General features: G+C 50.4%; 1 protein-coding gene across 4 annotated transcripts in view; it reads right to left on the reverse strand.

Moving 5' to 3' along the window:
• BCAR3 (BCAR3 adaptor protein, NSP family member) overlaps positions 1-24,976 on the reverse strand; it is a 221,007-nt gene that overhangs the window by 116,518 nt on the left and 79,513 nt on the right. Inside the window, exon 1 of one of the 4 annotated variants that reach the window (XM_032487115.1) lies at positions 13,251-13,269. The exons of the other annotated variants lie outside the window; for them this stretch is intronic. The gene's annotated coding sequence lies outside the window, so the exon portion shown is untranslated. Of the gene's footprint in view, positions 1-13,250; positions 13,270-24,976 lie in introns of those variants that run through there. 4 annotated transcript variants of the gene reach the window in all.

Consider the following 24,976-nt stretch of genomic DNA (forward strand, 5'->3'; position numbering starts at 1 on the left):
CCCAGGCATCGCGTCCCCAACAACGTCTTTCCTGGCTCTGTATGGCGGGGTCGATGACCGGCGAAGGCTCCTGTAACACCAGATTACATTAGCAAATTCAGCTATTACCTGTGAAATGAGAGGAAGTTTGAGGATTGTTTTACAGGTTTACAGCCTCTGTCCACCCCCAGTTGTTACCATAGTGACTGAGAGCTGGCTCTTCCTTGCACCTATGAATGTGTCTGAAGCCAACCCTCCACTCCCACTGCCTCTCAGAGTGAAGCATGAGGACCACCCAGGGGCCAGCCCACCTCTGTCTCTGCTCCTCAAAGGGAGTGGCCTCTCCTGGCTATTGGCAAAGCTTCCAGAAACTTGGCTTTGAACCATTCACGTCTAACAGGTGGTCCAGATATTCTGGCAGAGAACATGAGTTTAAAGAGAGGGAGAGATAGAATCATTGCCATGTTTTTTTGGACCACCTTAAACCCTGAGGGCCAGGTCAGCGATGAGGGAATACCGTGCTGGTGGGTGCCCAGGTGGGAGGGCGGACACTCATCCACATACTTGCCCTCCTCAGGAATCTTGAGACATCCGAGCAGGTCGTCAGGAAGGCTGTTTACAAGCCAACCTGCCGCCCTTCAGGGAGGAACAATGCATAGGTTGAGACTGACGCTAGACCCCTCAGGACTCCAGGGTGCACTCCCTCTCTCTCTTTTTAAAATCTATTTTTATATATAGTGGCTAACATTTGTAAGTCTCAAACTCCCAAATTTATCCCTTCCCACCCCCTTTCCCCAGTAACCACAAGATTGTTTACTATGTCTGCGAGTCTGTTTGTGTCTTATAGATGAGTTCATAATGCACTTTTTTCTCTTACAGTGTACTCTCTTGAACACAGTGTGAGTGGATGCTGCCCTCAGCCCCTGTAGAAGCTCCTTGGATGAGCAGGGGATTCACACTATTATTGGAGACGGGATAGACCTTCACCTGGGCCTGGAGTGCTGATAATGTCAGAGAGAAGACTGTTAGATGGAGTCTGTTTAACACTTCAGAGTCCTCTGGCCTAAGCCTTGATGTAAATGGGTCACAAGATCCTTCAAAGATGGGGCTGGAAAAGCCGACAGTGCCAGACTCTCAGAAGCTGGCCATGCTATGGCAAGGGCTATAGCGGAGGCAGGAGCAATGAGTTCAGAGGAGGCAACAGAAGTAGCATGGCCAATCCAGACCAGTAAAGCAGCAAATGGAAAAAAGGGCTGCCATGTACAGTTGTGCAGGTTGTTTACTGCACAAGGTTGCTCAGTTGAGGCAGAAAAGGAGGGCTGAAATTCGGTCTGTGCACCCATTTCCCAAGATATGTGTCCTAGTATAGAACTGCATTTTCTGAGAAAAGGAGGTACTTGTTTTTAATTTGCAAAAAGGAATCATTTGGGATTGTCACAACCTTGATGGAGAAGACACTGGCAGGAGCATTGAGAAAGCTTAGGTGATGGCAAGAGGAACCCAGGATCTGGCAGAAGATGACAAGGGTTTGGGGAGCCCCAGGGACCCTACTGGGGGTGGGGCTCAGAATTTCAGTCTATTGAGATACTGCCCAGGCCCCGTGGTTGTGCCCTACTCCTCCCTGTCCTCCCCGCCCCCACCATCTCACTCCCTCCTGCCCACCCCCAACCAGCCAAGGCCTCCATGGCCAGAGGAAAGAAGGTCAGTGTATTCATGACTGTGGCCCCTGCTGCCTAAACCCTAATGACACATTCCCGAATGGGCTGGAGGACAGCTGGTATGGAGAGGTCCCCAGTGCCATACTGTGACCACAACAGGCTGTTACGGAGACCTCGGCTGGAGAGCGAGACCACCAGCTTGTGACCGTGCCGAGTAAGGAGGGGCTGTGGAGCCTTCCCATCTTGCTCCTTTCCTACCTGGAACTTCACCCTAATAGCACCCACTCCTGGTTCTAACCCCACAGGTTCTAACCTGCCAGGGGGGCTTCTGGGATTACAGCCTTGCTCTGAAACTAACAGCACACAACACAAGGGAACCCGGGGGTGGCCTCTTGCCTTTTTGCCTCAGAATAGAAGGTGAAAAGGTGAGTGGAGGGCCCCTTAGGCACAGATGTGGAGGGGAGGCCAAAGCAGGGGGAACTGGCTCTTCTGAGCCCTGGTTTGTGTTGCACGTACATGATCATATTTAATTCTCCAACAACCCTGTGAAGTACGTATCATTATCTCCACAGTACAGATGAAGAAACTGAACTTCAGAGAGAAGCATCACCCAGGCCAGCTGGTAAGCTCTGGGGATCCAACCGGAACTTCCTGGTCTATCTGGCTCTCGCACATGGGGTTTTGTAACCCACAGTGTGTCACCTGAGAAGATTCCCCCTTGAGGAGAGAGAAACTCAAAATAGTGAAAAGGAACCGAAAAGGCTTGAGTTTTGCTTTAGCAACTGAAGCCAAGCTCTCTACAATTTCCCATCCTGTTCATACTTCCAGAACATTCTCAGGGGGCAGTTTCACTCCTTGCCTTCCCTAGCTCGCCCCCAAGGATGTTTGTACAGGTGAAGTCACTACATCAAGCTGTACCTTGTGAGGGGAGGAGGGGCGGGCAGAACTCTTGAGCTGGTCACAAATGAGCCAGAAAGGAAGAGCCAGCTTCTCAACTCGCTGCTCAGCCGAAGTATCATCTCTCAGGAACAATTGCCAAGACCCACAGTTCAGTTAATAAAGTGTGAGAGCAGGAAGGGGCTGTCAACGGAACAGAACGTTTGCCGGGGGCCTGCTGTGTATTAGCCAAGCGCCATCCAGGGACACTGCTTAGAGACCCCTCTGACCCTCACCAGGCACACGGAGCACAGATGAGGAAACCGAGACCCAGAGAGATGACAGAGCTTGCCTAAAGTCTCCCGGCTCTCGAGAAGGGGGCTCGGACTCAAACTCACACAACCTGGCTCCTAGCTGCTGCCCTGCCTCCCAAAGATCCTCTCCATTTTAAGGGTGAGGAAACAAGTCCGAGGGCAGGGCCAGGCAAGACGCCGGGTCTTCTGACTGGGACCCGGGGCTCCTGCCACCACCCAGCGCTCTGCACACCCGAGACCCCAGCTTGGATTTCAGATCTCACTGGACACTCTGCACCAGAAAATTCTTAAATACCTGCTATCCGGCAGGCATCTGCACTGCACTTGAGCATCCCTCATGGGCTCACGGGAGGCTAAATACAGCTCCCCGCTCCCGCTTCAGCAGGCAGTGGGCAGCCGGATACAAACGGAAGCGGGCAGGGACAGTGGCGCCTCCCACACCCAGCAGTGCTTGGCGATGACTCTAGGCAGCTCCTGCAAGGCCAGCAAATATTTTGATAATCTTTCCCCTACAGGAGTCTCCTGCGGAGAACAAATGGACACAGTGGGAGCGACCTCTCAGCGGATTCCACAGGAAGAGACGCTGCATCAGTGGAGGGGCTTTTGCCTCTCGGGACTTTGGGGAAGGGAAGCAGATCTGGGGGCAGGGCTGCCCAGACTCCACCGGGCCCCACAGCCCTGGGCGTGAACAGGGGTGTGGGGGACCCCACGGGGGACAACGTCGAGGAGGGGCAGATGGGGTGGTGGGGAGAGTGCAGCCTTCGGAGTCAGGCAAACCTGGGCTTGAGGACCGGCTCTGCCACTGGGGGCCGTGTGAGCTCACAGACCGCTGCGCATCTCTGGGCCTCAGTTTCCCTGCTGAGGAATGATACAGGTACTCACCTCCTAGACAGGCCCTTGAGAATCAGACACGGTAACATCGGGGAAGCACTGAGCACAGGGCCTGGCACTTGCAGGTGCTGAATAACCATAAATACAATTTTCCTGGAGGGCTCCCTCACTTGCCTTGAAAGAAGCTCATGGCGTGTGCTCTCTGCTGTCACTGGTCCCCTTTAGTGAGCTTCCCTGAGGGACACCGACCCAAAATGTGCCTTTGAGAGAGAAGGAGGAGCCCTGAGAGATGGGCCGCCCCTCGGCCGTAAGTTCCTGCCAGCTGGGATAGAAGCTTGAGGGTCCATCCCCTCAGACGACCACCTGCCCACACACGTCAGGTCAGCTGGGCAATGAGAAAAGCCCTGCAGATTCCTGGCATGGGACATTTCCTCACAGAGGCATGGTATTTTGAAAAGGATCAAACAAAATTAACGAACATTTATAAAAAGCAAAATAATATAAAGCCATTGGGACAAAAAAGCCAGGCTGAGCAGCACAGGCGGGCGTGGGTTGGGCAGGACCCAAGGACCGCTTTGACATGGCAGCCTTGGTGCTGCCCCTCATGCCCGCTGGCAAGGCCCACCCCCAGGGCCTCTTTCCAAAGTTGAATTTGCCTCTATCTTCTGTGTCTATAGACCCCACAGAACAGGGACACAGAGGGCTACCTGGGGGCCCAACGTTCTCCTGGTGACTCACCGATCAGGCAGTGGGAGCCTGAGACAGAAGAACCACTTCCTGTGTCCCTGAGCCACCAGTCATCCCACCCGTACCCTGCCCTGCAGCCACCTTCTCCTCTGAGAATGCCTGAGTCACTCCCGGGGCAGGGCGGGGCTGGCCCAGAGGTGGCGTGGGTGACTGCTGCTGAAGATGCCAGGCCACACATGAGCCTGCGGTTTGGGGTGGGGTGAGCAGAGGACACACTGCTTTACCCCCAAAGGAGCCTCACCTTCCTAAAGGTATTGACCCATCCCTCCTGAACCTCAGGAGAGACACGGTCAGGGGGGAGTCTTAGGGCCACACATATGCCCTTGTCCACATCGCACCCCCTGCACACCCACAGCACTGCGACAGATGTCTTCCTGAAGCTACACTCCGGCTAACACTTCCCTTACATGGTCCCAGAATCCTGTTCGATGTTACAGGAAGAAAATGCATGTCTCGGTGTAGTGGTGTGTGTGGGAGGGTGGGGGGATGGGGCGAGTGAGGAGGAAGAATGTTGACAAGAAATCCAAGCACACAGGCTAGAAAACTCTGAAAAACAACAGCAGTCCAGCTGTCTCCTCTGTGCCCTCAGCTTCTCAGCTCAGGCCCAGGGTCAGGGAGGTCCCTGGCCAGCTCTGCACAGCAAGCTGACCTGGGTCTCAGCCCAGCACCTGGTTTTTGGGCAATGGACATGGCTACTGTGACCATCCAGGTCCTGCAGTAAGTCCGTGGAGTCCCTGGGCTCAGGCCCAGACCCCGCCTGGTGGGGAAACAACGTGCCCTGTCCCTGACTTGACTCTGCTGCTCTGGCCACAGCGCCCCTCTGAGGCAGCGGGAGCCACAGCACTTCATTAAGACCGGAGGTCAGATGACAGCCCTGTCCTCTTTGGAAACCACACACTGGCCAGTGGCACTGAACCCACCAGCTCCCAGCCCTCCCAGGAGCTCTGGGCGTCCGATCTCACTTCTGCTTCACCTACTGCCACGGGAAGGAGAGGGCCTGCTCCCACCTTGTTTTTAACTTCAAGACTACTACAACCCCGTCTTGGGAACACTCATGGTTTTCATTACAGTCAGGGTGGCGGCTACCCACGCACTTCAGAGGCTTCAGACCTGATCCCGGTCAAGCCCAGAGCCGTGGTCTCTGGGAAGCAGACAGACAAGTCTGGAGACCCGTGGAGCATCCTGCTCACCATGGTCCAGGGCTGGCTGTCCAGGCCGGTGCCAGACAGAGGAGTGCACAGGTGTGCTGCTCCAGCGCAAAGGTGGCTGCTCAGAAAGGACCAGCAAGTGGAACTTTGGTCAGGTCAGGCCCTCCTCTGGCTGCGGAGGGGGGGTAGATTGTACGTACAGTCTTGTGGCGAGCGATCTTATTTGGAGATATAATGAATACATTCATAAAATAAGAAAACAATTGTTAAAAAGTATTCACTTTTTAAAGATCAGCTTTGCGTGTGTAGGTGTGCACGCGCGTGTCCTAGGAATTCTTTTAAAAGTGGACCACCTACGCAGGCTTTCCTATTACATGTCCTTACAATGGTAATATATCCTACACTTACATAATGCATTGTGGCTACAAGGTACTTTTATATGCCCATCCATTCATTCATTCATACAATGAATCTTCATGAGCCCCAACAAAGTTCCAGACACTTTCCTAGGCATGGGGGGGACACAGAGGTGAACAAGGCAGGTGAGACCCTCATTCCATGGAGCACACATTCTAGTTGGAGAGACAGACCATAAACAGCAGACAAGGGGTCAACAAGACAAGTTCAGGGAGTGATAAAAGCTTTGAAGGCCATGAGGTCAGGTAACAGAGCTGTGCTGTCCAATACGATTACTCAGAGTCTCAATGAATTAAAATTAAATAAAGTTAAATATTCAGTTCACCCTTGCCACATTTCAAGTCCTGGAGAGCCACATGTGGCTCGTGGCTAGTGGTATAGACACAGAACATTTCCATCACTGCAGACATTCCTACAGGATAGCACTGAGCTGGAGAGTGACTGGGGCTCATTCAGACCGGTGGTCAGGGAGGTGCCGTGAGCTGGAACTCTGAAATGAGAAGGAACTGACAGCTCACAGACCTGGGTGGTGGTGCTGGTGGGGTGAGGGGAGTGGGCAGAGCTCCAGGCACCCTAGGGCAAACGCCCAATTGTAGGCATGAGTTTGGCAAATTTGAGGAACACAGAGGAGGTTAGTGTGACGCATAAGGAGCTGGAGGCTGGGGGGGGGGGAGGGGGTCAAGAGTAACAAGGAAAACAGCTGGTGGCTGCTGAGGGCCGACTGCTGCCGGCGTCTCTGAGGTCGGTCCTGTTCTCCTCTTTTCACAGAGGAGAACGCAGAGTAAGGAGACACGGTTAGCCAAAGTCACACAACTGCTGAGGGGACAGGGCCGGGCTCCCCCGGCGGCATGGTCATGGGCGCTCAGCCTCTGTACGGCGCTGCCTCTCCAAAGAGACAGGGGCTGGTCACGAACGCCCTGTGAGGAGCTGGGACCCTGTCCGGGTGTAACGGGAAGTCACTACAAGTTTTTAGGCAGGACAGTGACTGGATCTATTGCCCATTTAAGTGCTCGATCTGCTCACAGTGGGGAGAGCAGATTGCAGCGGGGGTTACCGCGTTAATCCAGGAATAACACTACTGTGGCTCTGACTAGGACAGCTGCAGCTCTGGGTTTTTAAAGCCTAGCCAATGTTGCACTTTCCTTTTTTGGGGTTTATGTTCAAGGACTTTGGCCAAAAAAAACCAATGCATCTTTTCTTTTTTAAAATAACAAAAACAAACAAACAAAAAAACCCCTCCAAAACACAACAGACATACCCTGACAATCATTTAGTGATAGGAAAGCTGGTTTTTGCCAGTCTTACCTAATTCTACTAAAATACTCTTTTCTATATGCTTTAGGTTGTTGTCAAATTAGGTCAAGGGTCTTCTGAAACTGGGAAGGTGTTGTGGCTCCACCCAGGGTTGCAGCTACAGCTGAGAAGGTGCGGTCCTGACGCAGGTGGGAACCAGGGCGTGGGGTGTGCTGTGTGGAAGAGGACCTAGTGGACCGGACAGGGTCTAAACGTCCTGATCTCGAGCCTTTAGCGGGCAGGTATTAGGACTGCACGGATAGCCAGGGCTCCCCAGACCAGTGCAGCTGTGACATTGACTTTGGATGTGCTGTCTGTGTTTTCCAGGTTCTCTTATAGCAGAAGGAATAAAGGCAAACTGACAGATCTCCCAGGGAGAGATGCATGAATGTTATTTCATATGAATCTCCTCCAAGCTCCTACACATGGTCAATCGCCTGAGGTGCTTATCACATAAAATGCAACTTTTAACCTCCTCGGGCCCTGAACGCTCTCCCTTCGCAAATTCCCACTGCTTCTTCAGACCTTCTCGTCCTGGAGGGGATGGGATTAAGGGAAACAAGGCAGCTCGGCTAGTGTTCGTTTCCCTTCCAGCCACAGCTGCCTCCGAGTGTGGCGGCCTGTTCTGGGGTGCAGGTTCAGGTCGCGATCACAGCCGTGCGGTCTTCCTGGCACCTGACCCTTTCCCCTGTGCCAAGTTATCTAATGTCTCTGTGGCTCCCTTTCCTCATCCCTAAAGTGAGGATAATTATTGTTAACTATTGTTCTCTCTCACAGTGCTGTTCTGAGAACTCAGTAAGTTAGAATTAAGTAAGTAAAACAGAACAATTATCACCATTAGCGATGACATCAGATCATCATTACTGGCAGGGCAAGGGTAGGAGTAAAAGATGGCCAGATCCACTCATGGCCACCGACGATAAATAAGGGTCCAGAATCGCCCTGCAACCACCGCCCTGGAGCCTCTGCAGGGTAGTCGGGGGGTTCCCGGGCTCTGGGCACTGCCCCAGAAGTCACTTCCTAGGCTGGACCACACCACCCCGCAGCCCGGCCAGTTTCCGCTGGCTCGGCACTGCCGGTGCTCTGGCCAGTCAGGCCGCTCCCCACCTCACCATCACCCCCCTCCCGGGCTGGCTCTGGTCCTCGCAGCAGCCCCTCCAGGCTTCTCAGCGTGGTGTGAGGGAGTGAGGGGAGCTCAGGCCTGGCTGGGGCCACTTCCTGTGGCTCTGCCCGAGGTGGCGCCCTGTGGGGCGGGCCTCGGGCTGGGGGGACCTGGGCCTGCAGCCCTCCTGGGACTGCCCCCCGGGGCTGGGCCAACACCGCCCCTGCCCCTGCCACCCAGACGCTTCTGTGTCTGTGGTCAGCAGCTGACGGTCTGATTCTAAATAACAGTGACTCACAGGACAGTGGTTCCCTTTTTGTCAGAGCAGTCTTGTGTAGATTAAGCCTTTCTCCCAGGTAAAGGAGGTCCTTGCTTTTCAGTGGAAGTCAAGGGCGGCAAGCAAAGGGCTGTGATTAGGAGCAAAATGACCCCCACCACTGACAAAGCAGGGAGACCCTGGACAAGTGCTTAACCACGGGCTCCTCATCGGAAAATGGGGTCAATGACAGTACTCACTTCACAGGTTATTATGAGAGTTAAATGAGTTAATATCTATGCAGAGCTTAAAGCTGTACCTGACATACAGTAAGTGCTTATATAAATGTTTGAAAAGTAACTGATAATGGGGACTTGGTTATATAAAATCTGTATAACAGAATACTACACAGCCATTGTTAACAGCTTCTCTGCTATACAAGAGCAGCGATGTGGAAACATACTCATTGTCTATTACTAAATGAAACAGCAGACTCTCAAACTACAGTATACCATTATTGTTGGGAAAAAAAAATACATATTGAAAAATATACTAAAAGTATATATGCCAAAAGGGTGTTTTTCTATCTCCCAAACTATCTGTCTTCCGTGTGTTACTCTAGTAATAAAAACAAGAAAACAATAAAAATTATTCAGCAATAAAAAACAACAATTATTCAAATGTAACAGTCGTGCATACCCCAGGATAAGTGATCCTGCCTTATAATGATGATGAAGATGATTCTGACAACTCCCAAGCCTGAATCATTCAAAGCTGAGGCTGACGGGCGACCACCACCACATGCTTTAATGACTAGCCAAATGCTAACATCAAGAAGAAAAAATAACAATATCACACGCTCATATGGCTGTAACATTCTACTTTCCTTCTGGGAACAGTCAAAAGCTGACCGTACCAATGCAGCCAGATTCAAATCTTCCCTAAGCAACAGGTGACCAACGTACGTAAAACAAACAAAGATGCAAACCGCAGTGTGTAGAAGCAGTGAATTGGGCTTGCTTTGCAAGGTGCCAAGGGCAGGGGGTGTCACGAACATTGCATGCGTAGACAGGATGGGGTGGGGTGGGGGAGCATTCCTCCAGACATTGAGTCAGAGGTTTTAAGAAGGAAACGGAACTCCAGGGGCTGCTCAAATAAAGGAAGGAGATAACATCTCCTTTTTCTGCTCACTTGTGTAGAACCAGAGTGGAGAGTAAGTACCCCCTGAACCGTGACCCTCAGTAATGCGCAGACTTCTCGACTCTGTCACCATTTCTCACCCTGCTCCAGGGACCTACAAAACAATTACACCCCCACACATGCTGCATCTGGACTCTGATGGATGGGACTGATGCTAAAGTGAACACTCTGTGTGTCAAAGAACAGGAAGCAGGATGAATCCCCAAACCATCTTAACCTCACTTCCAAGGTGCCCGTCTGGGGCTGTGCCTGGCTTCCCCGCCAACACTCACAGGTTCACATCCCCCTTTCCCGAATCCACCCCACAAGTGCATCCTGGGCAAGGTGTCATGATCTTTTTCATCTCCGTTTTTAACTCAGAAAATTTCTCCCCAGCATCCTTACCCTCAGAAGATGTAAAGAACTTGAAAGAGAAACAGAATGCTAGTTGTGAATTCTGAAGTTGTGCTGGCTGAATGAAACTTCTGACTGACAGAAACCGGTTTCAGGTCCCCCTTCTATCTTTGCGGTGTCACCACCATAGAGTCCCTCATGTAACTTACCCTGGTCACAAACCGGGCTGAAATCTACACGAGAAAGAGCATTGCAGTAAAGCCCCCAAACACCTCAACTGCCTGGAACTGCTGCTTCCTTTCCAAAGAACCACGGGGTCCTGGGGCTGCCTCGGCCCCTCCCAGGGCTGTGCCCAGCCCACAGGCAGGAGGCTGGCAGGCTGTTGGTTCTGTTTTTCAGCAAGAGCTGGCGGTGATTAGGACACCCAGATGCTTTCTGCTGACTCTTGTGGGGATCAACTTGCCGGCGTCAGGCTTATTAAACAGGGGTCACACATTTTGTATCAGGAGAACTGATTGCACATTTGAAGAAGGAATGAAGAGAATCACCAGGAGAAGAGCCACGATAACCTGAAAAAAGTCCTCTTGTGTTCAGAGAAGTGGGGCTGGGGAGCCCGGATGAAGCCAGAGCTTTTCCCTCCCAAGAGCATCTGGCTCCAAGGCAGGGAGAGGGAAGGAGCGAGGGACGTCCCAGGCTTCCCGAGGCCCCTGAGTGCGGGGCCCGGGAGGGAGCCCCAGGCCTTCCCCGAGGTGAGGCTGTTTCCCTGGTCCCTTCAGCGGGACCGGCTTCCTGACCCGGGGAGTTGGGGAGGCTACACTGATTTATAGCTGCATTTCTTTGCCCTTCTTTCTGATCCTCCCAGCCTGTGGTCTGTTCAAAGCACACTCAGGGGAAGGAGAGACCAATGAATCTGCCGAACCGGGAAGTGGTTTTGAGTGAGCAGCGAGACTGTGACACACGCTTTGTCTTAAAATGGGTCCCTTGCGCTTCAGTGGAGCGCGGCTGCGGTCTGTGCAGGTGTCTGCAGTGGCTCCCAGAACACAGAGCCCCTCCCTCAGGGCCTGTAGGGGACCCTGTACCAGGATGTCTTCAACTATTGGCGTGAGATGAGGACCGGCAGTGGTGAGGGGTCCCAGGGAAGCCCCCCTCTGAACCACCCTCAGAACAGCAAGGGGGAGCGAGGGGGGTCTCACCTGGACCAGCGATTGAAAGGGGAGAAAGGGGGCGGTTTAGATGGAAAAACTGTTTTTTTATTCTATTTGTCATTTACGATTTTAGATTGGTGGAGAAAATTCTTTATCTGATCAACGCAACACAACCCTCCTCTGCAAGGACTGGAGTTTTTCTCCTACACCGTGGTCCCGGTGGAATCTATTTACTTGATGGAACATCAAGCAATTATTTCACATCTCCATTTCAAATATACATATTTTCAAAACAAGGCAAAATATGTTATCTTTCTATAATTAAGTCACAAAGTAAATAGATCTGCTCCATGCTGTGTTTGCTTTGCTTTCCCTCAGCAAAGCTGTTTGGGGAACACTCACATCTTTATTTAAAAATATTTTTAACCATTTATTTCTTGAGTTTTTTCTAACCCCTTAACAGAGGCACTGGTGACTGAATCCAGGACCTCGTGCACGTCAAGCACACGCTCTACCACTGAGCTATACTCCCCACCCCGCCTCCGCTTATAACCTTGGATTTTTTTCACTAGACAAAAAAATGGTTAGGTCAGCCTGACCAACCCACAAAGGAATGAGATAAGAGTCCAGGGACCCCACTATTACTGAAATAGTACAAGTCCATTCCTGGCGAGACAGGGAGTGAGAGGCTGAAAACCAAGAGAGGCTGACCAAGAGGTGGCTTCCGTCCCCATGTGTCTTTGCACCTGCTGGAGGGGCCATCCCCGTCTTGCTGCAGGTTTCTGCCACCTCTTCCTTTGCCCCTTGAAGGGCACTTCTGAGCAGGGGAACTAACACCCCCAAGTCACTAATTTGGAGAGACCTCATCCGAGCAGGGCTAAGCGGGGAACTCCACGCAGGGCCTTACGAGCCCGATAAGCCCTGCCCCGCCAGCTGCAAACCTCGTCACTCTTCCCTGAAGGATGGCCGGTCCAGCTGAGACTTCCCCGAACTCAACCCCCTGAGCCGTGCCTGCGTTCTGGCTCAGTGTTAGCTGCTCCCCTGATCCACTTACCCCCTCTACTCTCAGTCTGCTGACTTCCCATCACAGTGACCGTCCCATTTCTTGAACCCTTAACACACACTGTTTCATGGCTGAGTTTTCCAGGCTTCCTGAACACCAGTGTCTCAAAGAGCCTCCCCTCTACCCCCGCGTTTACGTCTCTAACGCTCGTTGAGGGACCCTTCCCAGGACTCCCTAGGCGCCCCGTGGCGCCCACGCCCTCTCCCTCCGCGACCTTGACCCGCTCACCTCCCGATGCGCCCTTCCCCCTCAGTTGTCCCTCTTTTCCTCCCTGCCACTTGTCTCTGCTTCCCACACTCCTCCTTTACTCCCGCCTCCCTCTGCCGCCCGCCGTCATCCCACCACATCCCGGACCCCCGGGGGCCTGGGTGGGCGTCAGCGGAAGGTGAGGCGTGGCCCCCACGGAGGACAGCGCACTCTGTTTCTAACGGGTTTTCCCGGTTCTCACAGTCACCCTTCATGCCTGAGGCCAAGGAAGGACCGGGTGCCCTCGGGCTGCCCTGCCACCCTCGCCTTCTCACTAGTCTAAGAACCCGGGCTTCCCGGAGCCCCAGGGCGGGTCCCCAGTCACCTGGCTTCTTGTTGCTCCTAAAAGAAACTTCTTAGTGAGAGCCAAAAGGCCACACCGGACGGCTCAGGTTCCCCCTGGCCTTTCAGCTCTGGGGGAGCCACACTTGCTCTCTGAACTCCTGCCACATCGGCCTCCTATAGCTTCTCACGTGTGCTGTGTTCCCTCCTGCCCCACAGCCACGCTGTTCCAGCTGTCCATCTGTCCGCAACGACCACCTCCTCCCCCGCTCCCTCTACTTAACTCCTTTTGTTAGTTACCTGCTGCTGTGTAACAAGTACCCCCAAGCCTACCAGCTTCAAACGACAGAAGCGTGTTACCTCACAGTCTCTTTGTGTCAGGAATCTGAGAGCAACTCAGCTGGAAGGTTCTGAGTCAGGGTCTCGCAAGGTGTCACATTCGAGCTGTCAGCCTGGGCTCCCGTCACTGGAGCCGGAGGCCCCTCCCCAGCCGACTCACTTGGCGCTTGGAAGACTTCAGGCCTCTCGGGCTTGGGCTGTTGGTGGAGATCTGAGTCTCTGTGTGGGCCGCCTGCGCGTCCTCAGGGCACAAACGCTGGCTTCTCCTCCCAGAATGAATGATCAGAAAGAGAGAGGAGGAGCCCACGACAGCAGCTGTCCTCTTTTGTAACCTAGTCTCAGAAGTGACACGTTGTGCCTGCTGCCACACGCGATCGGTCAAGCGGGGAAGCCTGGTACGGAGTGGGAGGGGACGCACTAGGGCTCCCAGGAGGTGGGGGTCACTGGGGCCATCGTGGGCGGCTGGCTTGACCATCACTCCCTTGCCCTGAACGTATATTTGTAGGAGTTTGTGACTGAAGTTGGTCTCCTCCATTGGACCAGAAGCTTCTTAAGAGCCGGTATCCGTTTTGTTCATGTATCAAATAGCTTTTGTTATAAAACAAACCAACTGAAAGTTTAGTGGCTTAAGAAAAGTATTCATTTATTATTTCTCATGTGCCTGCAGGTCATCTGGAGCTCTGCTGACCCGGACCAGTCTCGGCTGACCCGGCTGGGCTTGCCCGCGTGTCTGGCGTCCGCTTCTGAGTCAGCCGGGGCGGCTGGGCCCACCGGGGCCTGGATCCTGAACCTGCCCTCTACCTGCCGGGTGGCCCCTGGCAAGTTCCTGTGCCTGGCTGAGCCCCGGTTTCTGTTTCCACACAGTGGGAGTGCCTACCTCACAAGTGTTGTAGGGTTTGAGTGCAACTGGTTACGTGAGTGCAGAATACGGTGGCAGGCACCGAGGAACATCGCCCCCTTCCCTCCACCCTATGCCCTACCTCACCTTGACACCCGGCCCCTCCAGCCCCGGCCGTGGCTCACACAGCCTGACCCCGGAAAGCCACCTCTGTTGCACACCTCTCTGGGCCCCTTAACACAATCACTGGCATAAACACGAGCACAGCTAAACCCCAAGTAGCAGTGCAATTCCTGCTGCCACAGGTGGGCAGGAAGACTGCCGACCACAGGTGACTTTTGCCATCACCTGGCTCAGCGCTCTCGTCCTGGAGCCAGGAGGAGCCTCCTCTGTGGCCTCGGGTGTCTGGAAGCCTAGCTGTTGCTTGGCCCTACTGACTGTGCCCTCCGGCCTCCGTTAATGTGCTCAGATCCACTCTTCAATCCGCAGACATTTCTTCTTTCCAGGCTGGCTGTCTTCTATTTCCTCTCTTTCCCTTCCTTCCACCTCCTCCCCTCCTCTGCCTCCTCGCACTCCTCACCTGTCTTACTATTTTTGACCTTTTTCCATATGTCAAGTGGCATGCTGAGCACTTTAGGCTAATTGTCTCATGGATTCTCACATTAACCCTGTGGCATAAGAACTACTACTGCCACTTCCTTGATGAGGAGACCGAGGCTCAGAGAGTTCCCATTACATGCTCATGGCTACACACTTGGTGGGTGGAAGGACCAGGATGAAACCTGGGTTCTGGTCCCAAAAAGCTGTTACCCTCTCCCCTACTTTACACCCTCTTTCCTCTTGTTACCTAGTTGTGTGTCCCGTGGCAACTTCCTGCTAGAATGTTCCTTTCCCTCTCTATATGGCTGCTCTACAGGTTATTGGTGTTTTCTTAAAGATTACCACCTTCCTCCTCATCTCTTCACTTCCCTTTTCCCTAGGGCAGTGCAGCTGAATAGAACTTTCTTTTCTTTTTTTTTTTTTAATTGAAGTGTAGTCGGTTTACAATGTGGTGTTAGTTTCTGGTGTACAGTATAGTGATTGAGTTATATATATGTGTTCCTTTTCATATTCTTTTTCATTATAGTCTATTACAAGGTATTGAATATAGTTCCCTGTGCTGTACAGTAGGACCTTGTTTTTCATCTATTTTATATATAGTAGTTAGTATCTGCAAATCCTGAAATCCCGATTTATCCCTTCCTGCTCCCTTTCCCCCTGGTAACCGTAAGTTTATTTTCTATGTCTGTGAATCTAAGAGAACTTTCTGTAGTGATGGAACTGTTCTCTGCTCTGTCCATTACAGTAGCCAGTAGACACATGTGGCGTTTGAGAATTTTTGGTATGTGGCTAGTATGGCTGAAAACCTGCATTTTAAATTGTATTTAATTATAACTAATTTAAATTGAAATAGTCTCATGTGGTTAATGACTACTCCACTGGACAACTCAAGGGTCTCGTCTGCGTGTCTGTTACTGGGGAGAGGATGGGGGCTCAGGGTGGGGAGAGAGAGATGGGGAGAGTACTTGACGGAGCCACAGAACTATTTCACATGAGTGTTGAACCTTGACTAAGCTTCTCATAAGGAAAAATCATTTAATGATGTCCAAATTCCTGGTCCCACATTCTTCTCTGGACCTCTGCCCTCCAGTCACCAAATTTCTAGTGAGGTCAGCAAGAATGCCAGGGCCGAGTAATTACACTGAGTCTCTTCAGAGAGACGGCCTTCCTGGGCAACATGCAGATTGAAACGCCCTCATCCCGGTGCAGGGAGAGAAGGAGGAATCACCGACGGCAGATTCCCTTCTCCAGTGGGCGCTGCTGAAATCGGCATTCAGTCAGTACAACCTTCGCCCTCCATTTGCAATTCTGCAGAACTTCCCACTCTGTAGAATTTAATGTGGATTAAAAAACTCACAAGCAATGGTTCCAGGAACTGAAATGCCATTTTCTCTTTAGCGAATCAAGACAGCTTCCAGGACTTCCATACAAAGAGACCTCAGAAATGGCTTCTTGATGAATCTGAATACAACAATCCTTCAGTGATTAACAAATTTCTACAGGAAAACTCTGCCCAGTTCTGGAAGCAAAAAATTATTCTCTTATTTATTTATTCAATTTTTCATCTATTTACCCACAAACATTTTCTGAGTTCACAGGAAATTCTAAAATGCAGGTGGAAAAGGGGGAGTTAAAAAATGAGAAAGACAATTTTTATAGCTTCAATTTTTTTTTAGTCCAAAAGTAAATAGGTAGGTTTTGTGCTGGTAACCCACAGGACATAGAGCGTTGAGTCTGTGCTCTCAGTATCTTTTATCCATTTATCAGGTATCTTATCCACTTATTTGTTTGTCAAATATCGTCAAGTCCCTTTAATGCACAGACTGTCCATTTAGTTATTGTCACAAGAAAACTGAGGTTATAAAGCACTTTAATTGTACTTTTATTAGGGAAGTTACCTCAATAAGCTGCAATTTATCTCTTCACATATCTGCCTTCCTCTAGAGTGGGGGTCCCCCAGGGCCATCACCTTACTGACTGCAGCGTCCTTGCTTATTAAATATCCCCTGGAGGAACGTAAAGCTACAGAATGAGGGGGAATGTGTGGCTCTGGTGGCAGAGCGTCTGCTTAGCAGTGCGCGCGCTCCTGGGTTCAATCCCCATGTACCTCCTCTAAAAATACATTAATAAATAAACCGAGTTAACTGCCTGCCGAAGACAACCAAAACTACAGACATGTGGTACTTGGCTAGATCCATGATCCAAGTCAAAATCCCACAGGAACCTGAAGTAACTTGTGCTGAGATCAGCCTCCCGTGAATTCACTGAATCCTCCCTTAGTTATGGTTTCAGCCTCTAGTGTCTTAAGGTCTAAGAAATCCTGAGTGAACTGATCACAGATAGGACCCTGTTTCTTTCTTTTCTGTGCATATGTCCTGAAGCCACACCAGGTTCAGAGCTTGTCCTCTGTCTACTTCTAGCAACACGGTATTTGGTGAAGATGTAAAGGTGGTAACAGTGTCAGCTGTGACCTTCATAGTTCTATGAACGTCTGTCACATCCATTTTTGATGTATGCTTTTACAGATCAAAATGTGTTCTTGAAACAAAAAGCCTTTTTCCAATATGAAAGCCACCTATTTTGCCCGTTTTTCATCTCTATATACTCTTCTCTAGATGCCTTTTATAAAGTCCAATGACAAAAACCATATAAAATATTTATTCAGTTATTCGAAGACTTATTCAACAAATTTTTATTGCTTGACCACCATGTGCCAGGCACTGCAACTCTATCGCGGTTAAGACTAGATCAAATCACAAACAGAAGCGCCTCCTTGTTCTCCGTCCCTGCTCTGCTCTCTTGCTCAGCTTCTACAGCAAACAGTATGTTTCCTGTTATAGGCTAATGGTGTTCCCTCAAAATTTAGGTGTTGACGCCCCAGCCTCCAGTACCTCCTAACGGGACAGTATTTGGAGGCAGGGCCTTAAGGAGGTAATTAAGGTAAAATGAGTCATATGGGTGGATGCTAATCTCATGTGACTGATGTCCTTATAAACAGGTGATTAAGACACAGACAAACACAGAGAGAAGACCACGTGAAGACACAGGGAGAAGACGGCCGTCTATAAACTGAGGAGAGAGACCTCAGAAAAAACCAACCCAGCTGACGCTTTGACCTGGGCTTCCAGCCTCCAGAACTGTGAGGAGAATTAAAAAAACAAATGCTGGGGCCTTTATGCCACTCAGCCTGAAGTGCGCTGTTACTTATTCTAGCCCCAGCAGTGGGATACATCTGGCAGTTCATCACCCCTGGATCTCCTTCTCTTCTCTTCTCTTTCTCTATTCGATTCATCTTTTCTTTTCTCATCCTTGTCTTTCCGTTTGTTTGTTTTGAACTGTTGACGACCGCTTTTAGAATGTCTGCTTTACTTTTCTCAGGTGTACCTTCCTTCCTCGAGCAGGCTGTACATTTCTCAAGGGAAAAATGACAAACACCCTCTTTGGGATTTTCACCTGTCCCTGTGCAGTAATCAGGGTCATTTTAAAGGCAGGGAAACAGAGGTCCTGGGGAGACCAGCTGAGGTGCCCAGGAGCTCTCAGCCGGCCGGGAGGAGGGCTGGGGTTCCCAGGAGAGCTGCCTGGCTCCCAGAGCTGCCGCACCTGCCGCCTCTCCAGTCTGCCTCCTTGAGTGCCTGAGCTGGTGGCTCCCAATTACTGGAACACCCCAGAGAGCTGAGCTCAGCGCTGGCCCACGGCAGACCTTCAAAAACTGTGTATGGGCTTGATTTAAATAAATGCAGATGGTTTGGCTGATCCAGGGCAATTAACCCAAGAGCACTCCTTCTCCCACGTTAGGGACAGATGGCAGCTCTTCCGGAGAAATTTAAAGACCTGAGGTTTTATGAATCATTATCTCTTCCTTTCCCCATAAAAGTTGCAGGCTTGAATAAGACATGACATCATAAAACTCCTAGAAGAGAATATAGGCAAAACATTCTCTGACATAAATTGTACCAATGTTTCCTTAGGTCTGTCTCCCAAGGCAATAGAAATAAAAGCAAAAATAAACAAATGGAACCTAATCAAACTTAAGCTTTTGCACAGCAAAGGAAACCATAAACAAGATGAAAAGACAACCTATGGACTGGGAGAAAATGTTTGCAAACACTGTGACCGACAAGGGCTTAATTTCCAAAATATACACACCGCTCACACAACTTAATGACAAAAAAACAAACACTCAATCAAAAAATGGGCAGAAGACCTAAATAGATATTCCTCCAAAGAAGACATCCAGTGGCCAACAGGCACATGAGAAGATGCTCAACATCACTAATGATGAGAGAAGCACAAATCAAAACTACAGGGAGGCACCACCTCACACTGGTCAGAACGGCCTCATCAAGAAGTCTACAAATAACAAATGCTGGAGACAGTGTGGAGAAAAGGAAACCCTCCTGCACTCTGTTGGTGAGAATGTAAATTGCTATAGGCCACTACAGAACAGTGTGGTACTTCCTTAAAAACTGAAAATAGAGTTGCCATACGATCCAGCAATCTTACTCTTGGGCATATATCCAGAGAAAACTCTAATTCGAAAAGACACATGCATCCAAATGTTCACAGCAGCTCTGTTTACAATGGCCAAGATGTGGAAACAACCTAAATGCCCATTGACAGGTGACTGGATAAAGATGTGGTATATATACACAGTGGAATACTACTCAGCCACAAGAAAGAATGAAATAATGCCATTTGCAGCAATGTGGATGGACATAGAGGTTATCATACTAAGTGAAGTAAGTCAGACAGAGACAGACAAATATCATATGATATCACTTATATGTGGAATCTAAAATATGACACAAATTAATTTATCTATGAAACAAACACAAGCTCACAGATATAGAAAACAAACTTATGGTTACCAAAGGGGAAAGGTGCTGGGGGAGAGATAAATGAGGAGTTTGGAATTAGTAGATACAAACTACTGTGTACATAGATGAACAATGAGGTTCTACTGTATAGCACAGAGAACTATGCTAAATATCCTGTAATAAACCATAATGGGAAAGAATATGAAAAATAATATGTATATATATGTATAACTGAATCACTTTGCTGTACACCAGAAACTAACACAATGTTGTAAGTCAACTATATGTGGAAGAAACCCCACAAAACTGCAGGCTTGGCCTTCACTATGCACGTTTTAGACTTCTGTCAGAACAAGCCACAAACCTTAATGCATATGACTAGGACTCAGCCCACTTGCAATTATTTGTGGTGACAAGGAGCAAAGACAGCTTCTGCCAAGGATGTTGACATCTGCCGACACCGCCAAGTTTCCTTTGGACCGAGAGTGGCAGCATGCTTCTCAGCAGCGGGGAGGCCGGCAGGCCAGGCCACAGGGCCGGGAGGGCGAGAGGCAGGCCCGGAGCAACCACTGGAGAGTCAGGCTCCACTGTGGCCTAAACCCGTGGGAAACAATGGTTATTCAAATGCTCCTTTGGCACTGAAGGTGCTTATAAAAATAGGTCTGACCTTTCGTGCTTTTCTAATTTTGCAACACGTGTATTTAGTATCTATTCAAAAATCAATGAATTTTTTAAAAAAAGATCTGTATATTCTTACATCCAAAGCTTGAAACAATATAGAGTTAACTTAAGAGCATTGGCCTGGAAGTCGGTGGAACCGGGTGTTAGTTTCTACACTGCCACTAATTTTGTTTCTAAAACACAGATTTCTCCTGCTTAAAACCCTCAGAAGCCCAGTCACTTACAGAGTAAATTGCAGCTTTTAGCCTGGCCTGTGAGGTCAGGGGTGATCTAGCATCACGTACCTAGTGGAGGCTTCCGCAGAAGCAGAGCCTTAGGTAGGACTTGGATGCAAGCAGTGTAGGACCCCTCGAGGGAGGTGACCCCCAGAGCGCGCTAAGGCAGTGGGGGTGCGAGAGACAGGGACGGGAGGAATGCCAGTAAAGGGGCCATCACAGGCTGGTGACCACTGTGGGAAACTTGGGTTCAATCTCCCCTGTCCCTCTGAGAGGCTGTGGAGACACATGTTAGCATATTCTGACCAAGGGAGGAGGCTGGGGAATTTATCACCAGCTCCCTTCCTCATCGGTTGACCTGAGAGCATTAGCTCCTCAGCCCTCTGGGTCTGCTTCACACAAGGGCTGAACGGGCTTCTTACGGCTGCCCGGAGAATGCACTCAAGCTGGGAGGTGCGGGTACTTGAGCAGGGAAGCTGCAGATGGGCTGCACAGAACACAAAAGTGGCCACAACACTACACAGTTCTTCCCATCAAGACGTGGAATCTGCTTCTTTACCCCCTGCATCTGGGATGGCACTTTGGGGAATGGGATGCAGAGGCTGCAAGGTTAGAGAGGGTCTTGGCCTGGGCCTCAGCAGACCTTTCAGCATCTGCTCTTCCCCTCGTGGAGCTGTGCTGCCACTGTGCGACGAAGGCCAGGCGGGGCTGCTGGAGGACAGGGGGCCCCACGGGGCAGAGAGAAGTCAGCCAGCTGAGTGCCCCCAGCCAGCTTGCCAGCTGACCAGAGATACCTGAGTGAGCCCAGCTCAGCCCAGAAGGATGACTCAGATGAGCCCAGCCTAAATTACTGAGCTCATAATCATAATTTAAATTCTTTATGCTTTTTTAAAATTGCAGTATAGTCGATTTACAATGTTGTGTTAGTCTCTGGTGTACAGCATAGTGATTCAGTTATGCACACACACATACGTATATTCTTTTTCATTATAGGTTACTACAAGATATTGAATATGTTTCCCTGTGCTGTACATACAGTAAAACCTTGTTGTTTACCTGCTTTATATATAGTAGCTAGTATCTGCAAATTCTGACCTCCTAATTTATCCCTCCTCCTCCCCTTTCTCTGCTGGTAACCATAAGTTTGTTCTCTATGTCTGTGAATCTGTTTCTTAAATTGTTTCTTTGAACCACTGAATTTGGGATAGTTTGTTATGCAGCAAAAGCTGACTGACAGAGCATTTAAAGGAACTGTCCAAGCTACAGGTAAGCTCTGAAGTAGGTGAAGAGGCACTGACAGCTTCTACTGCAACACTTGTATTAGCTTTCTTTTGCTGGGCAACAAATCACCCTAAAACACTGTGGCTTAAAACAACAAACATCTCATACGGTCTCTGAAGGTCAGAATTTGGGAGGAGCTTAGCTGGGTGGCTCTGGCTCAGGGTATCTCCCCAGGTTACTGTCAAGTTGTTGGCCGGGGCTGCGGTCATGTAAGGAGGATCAGCTATCAAGCTCACTCATGTGTCTGTTGACAAGATTCCTTAGTTCCTTACTGGCTGGTGGCTGGAGGCCTCAATTCCTCACCATGGGGGCCTCTCCATGGCACTGCTCACAGCACAGCTGTCCTCTGTTGGTCAACACAGATCAACTGTGGAACAGTGTTGGCCATACAAAGGTGTGAATGCCAAGAGCTGGGATCACTGGGAGCTCCCTGGAGGCTGCCTACCACACTACCTTTTCTCCCCCTGCCATACACTCCACACTTCAAATGACTCATTCATTCCCCAAATCCATAATAATGATAACAGCTACTGTTGTCTTTGCAAGCCTACGAAGTGCCAGGCACTGTGATAGTTTATGTATAAAAGCTGCAACCTTTCCTAATCCGTGAGCCCTTGTCCCCCGAGGGAAGCCCTCCTATGATATTATGATACCGTAAGAAATATATATTTGGTCTTCATCCCCAATTCCTGGCACAGAGCTCTCAAAACCCGTGAAACCTCTGAGTGATAGAGTTTCGAGGAGTGACTTCTGTTATTCATAATGAGCCCCTTTCGAACATGCCTGCCTTCCCTGGGTGGCCGAGCCATCACTCAGTCAGTCCCCTCCCTGAGCCATGATGCCTGGTGGACACCAGTCAGGGCCGATGCCGGCGGGCTGCTCCTCGCTCCTGCCACTCCACAGGTGCAGAACATGACTCTGGCCTGCCTTTGTTTTTTTCCCCCCAATAAAAGGAACTCAGGAACCCCAATGTTCATAATAGCACTATTTACAATACCCAAGACATGGCAACAACCTAAATGTCCATCGACAGATGACTGGATAAAGAAGCTGTGGTATATTTATACAAGGGAATACTATTCAGCCATAAAAAGAATAAAATAATGCCATTTGCAGCAACATGGATGGACCTGGAGTTCATCTTTCTAAGTGAAGTAAGCCAGAAAGAGAAAGAAAAATACCATATGATATCACTTATATGTGGAATCTGTTAAAAAAAATGAAAAAAGACGAACTTATTTACAAAACAAACAGACTCACAGACATAGAAAACAAACTTATGGTTACCAGTAGGGGAAGGGGGCGGGAAGGGATAAATTGGGAGTTTGAGATTTGCAGATATTGACTAATATATATAAAATAGATAAACAACAAGTTTATACTGTACAGGGAACTATATTCAATATCCTGTAGTAACTTTTGGTGAAAAAGACTACGAATACGAATATATGTATGTTCATGTATGACTGAAGCATTGTGCTGTACACCAGAAATTGACACAACATTGTAAACTGACTATATGTCAATAAAAATATACTTTAGAAAAAGGAAAGGAATTCAGAATTCCTTTAGACGAACAACAACAAAAGGTAGGAAAAAAAGGACATTCTGAGAAACAAGGGCAGCACCCCCACCCATTCCCCACACGCTGGTCCTGGGGGCCTGGCCCTTCAGCTTTCCTTTTACCTCTTTCCCTAGCTTAGGAGGAGAAAACGGCTCTGGCCTTTCCCCGTGCTCTCAGGTCACCGCCGGCCCTGTTGCGTGGCTGCTGGGGGCACTGGGGGTGCATCAGACAGCTGCAAAGCGCCTGAGGCAGCGGCCTGGGTGCTGCTGGCTGAGACCACGCCGACCCCTGGTAGCAGCCACTGCACGTGGCTGGGTTGGCAGGTCTAGAGGCCTTAGAAGTTCAGGGATGCCTCAGGCTGGAAACATTTCAGAGTCATTTAGGTGGGGCAGGAAGGAAGGGTAGGGAAGGCTCCTCTGAAGTCAGCACAGCGGGAGCCAGCCATGAGGGGGGAAGAGGGCGGTTACTTAGTTCCTGCCATGCCCCGCAGACTGGAGCCCAGGGCTGGTGGCTCAGAACCCTCGGGAACATCTTCAGTCTGGTGGATACAGCAGTACAGCAGTGGCCTGTCTGTGTTGTCCTCTCTGCCTACAAAGTCCACTTTGTCTACCCAGAAGAGTCTCAACATCCTTTAAGATCAAACCTGAATGACCCTTCCTCTGGGAAGCCCTCCTTGACTGCACGTAGGAAGCATTTCTCCATAAGAGCCCACATGGCCCTATACTGTGATTCTCCCGTTAACGACACTGAACTTTTCATAGAGATCCACTGCCTGGTGGCCCAGAGACCTCAGGAACAGAGTGGGGCCCTCAGTAACTGTTTGCTGATCTGAGTGTGAGAGAGGATATCTGAGGAAGGTTCTCAGTGTGCTCCAAGAAGGAGGCATTCCACTCCCCAGGCCCGTTCTTTTCCACTAATGAACCAAACGCATCTCTCCCAGACTCCAGCGGGAGCTGTTCTTTCAGAGCGTTTGAGTGCTGTGACCACTCACCTCCTGAGAGGCCCTGTGGGAAAGCAAGGAGGGGGCCACACCTGGCGCTAGGACTCCTTGGGTTCAAATTCTGTCTCCACCGCCTCCCAGCTGCGCGGTGCTGGGCAGGATGGAAGACAGCACGAGGACCGACCACAGGACTCCTTGGGAGGGCGAAAGGGGGTCCTGCAGGCCGCAGCACTTAGAGCCACCTGGCCCGAAACACGTCTGCAGCGTCAGCGGTCATTCCAATTCCCCCCGTCTTCCCCAGACCACAGAAGCAAAACCCCAAAGGACCTCAGGACTGCCCCGAATGTGTCTGGGGACAAAGAGTATGCTGGGGGCTGATCACCATTGCTGTTTCCACAGGCGCAGGCCAGGTCTGGTGAGGCAGAGGGCAGCCCCAGGCCAGTGTCGAAAGGAAGGACATCTGTAAGGGAGGGGGTGACCCTGGCTCCTCGTGCCTGAGCCAGCGCACTCGTGAGCCTCCCCAGAACCCTGCACCCTGGTCTGGGACTCCCAAGGAGGGCCTGCCTGGATCTCGGGCCTGTCGCTTTGTTTTTGGCCTTCTGGCCTTTGCTGCTGTCCTCAGGGACAGGCTATTTTAGGTAGCAGTCAAAATAAAACTGAGATTAACCCAGAATTCTTGGCAGTCAAACAATACCATAATTATGTGCTTTTTCCCTTCAGAAATCAGGCAGCCGCGCTGACCCGCAGGGGTCTGCGGGCGCTTTGAGGATAATAAGGCCTCCGTCCTACGTTTTGTCACCTTCGCACACCC

This window comes from Camelus ferus, chromosome 9 (assembly GCF_009834535.1).
Source record: "Camelus ferus isolate YT-003-E chromosome 9, BCGSAC_Cfer_1.0, whole genome shotgun sequence".
Taxonomy (NCBI): Eukaryota; Metazoa; Chordata; class Mammalia; order Artiodactyla; family Camelidae; genus Camelus; species Camelus ferus.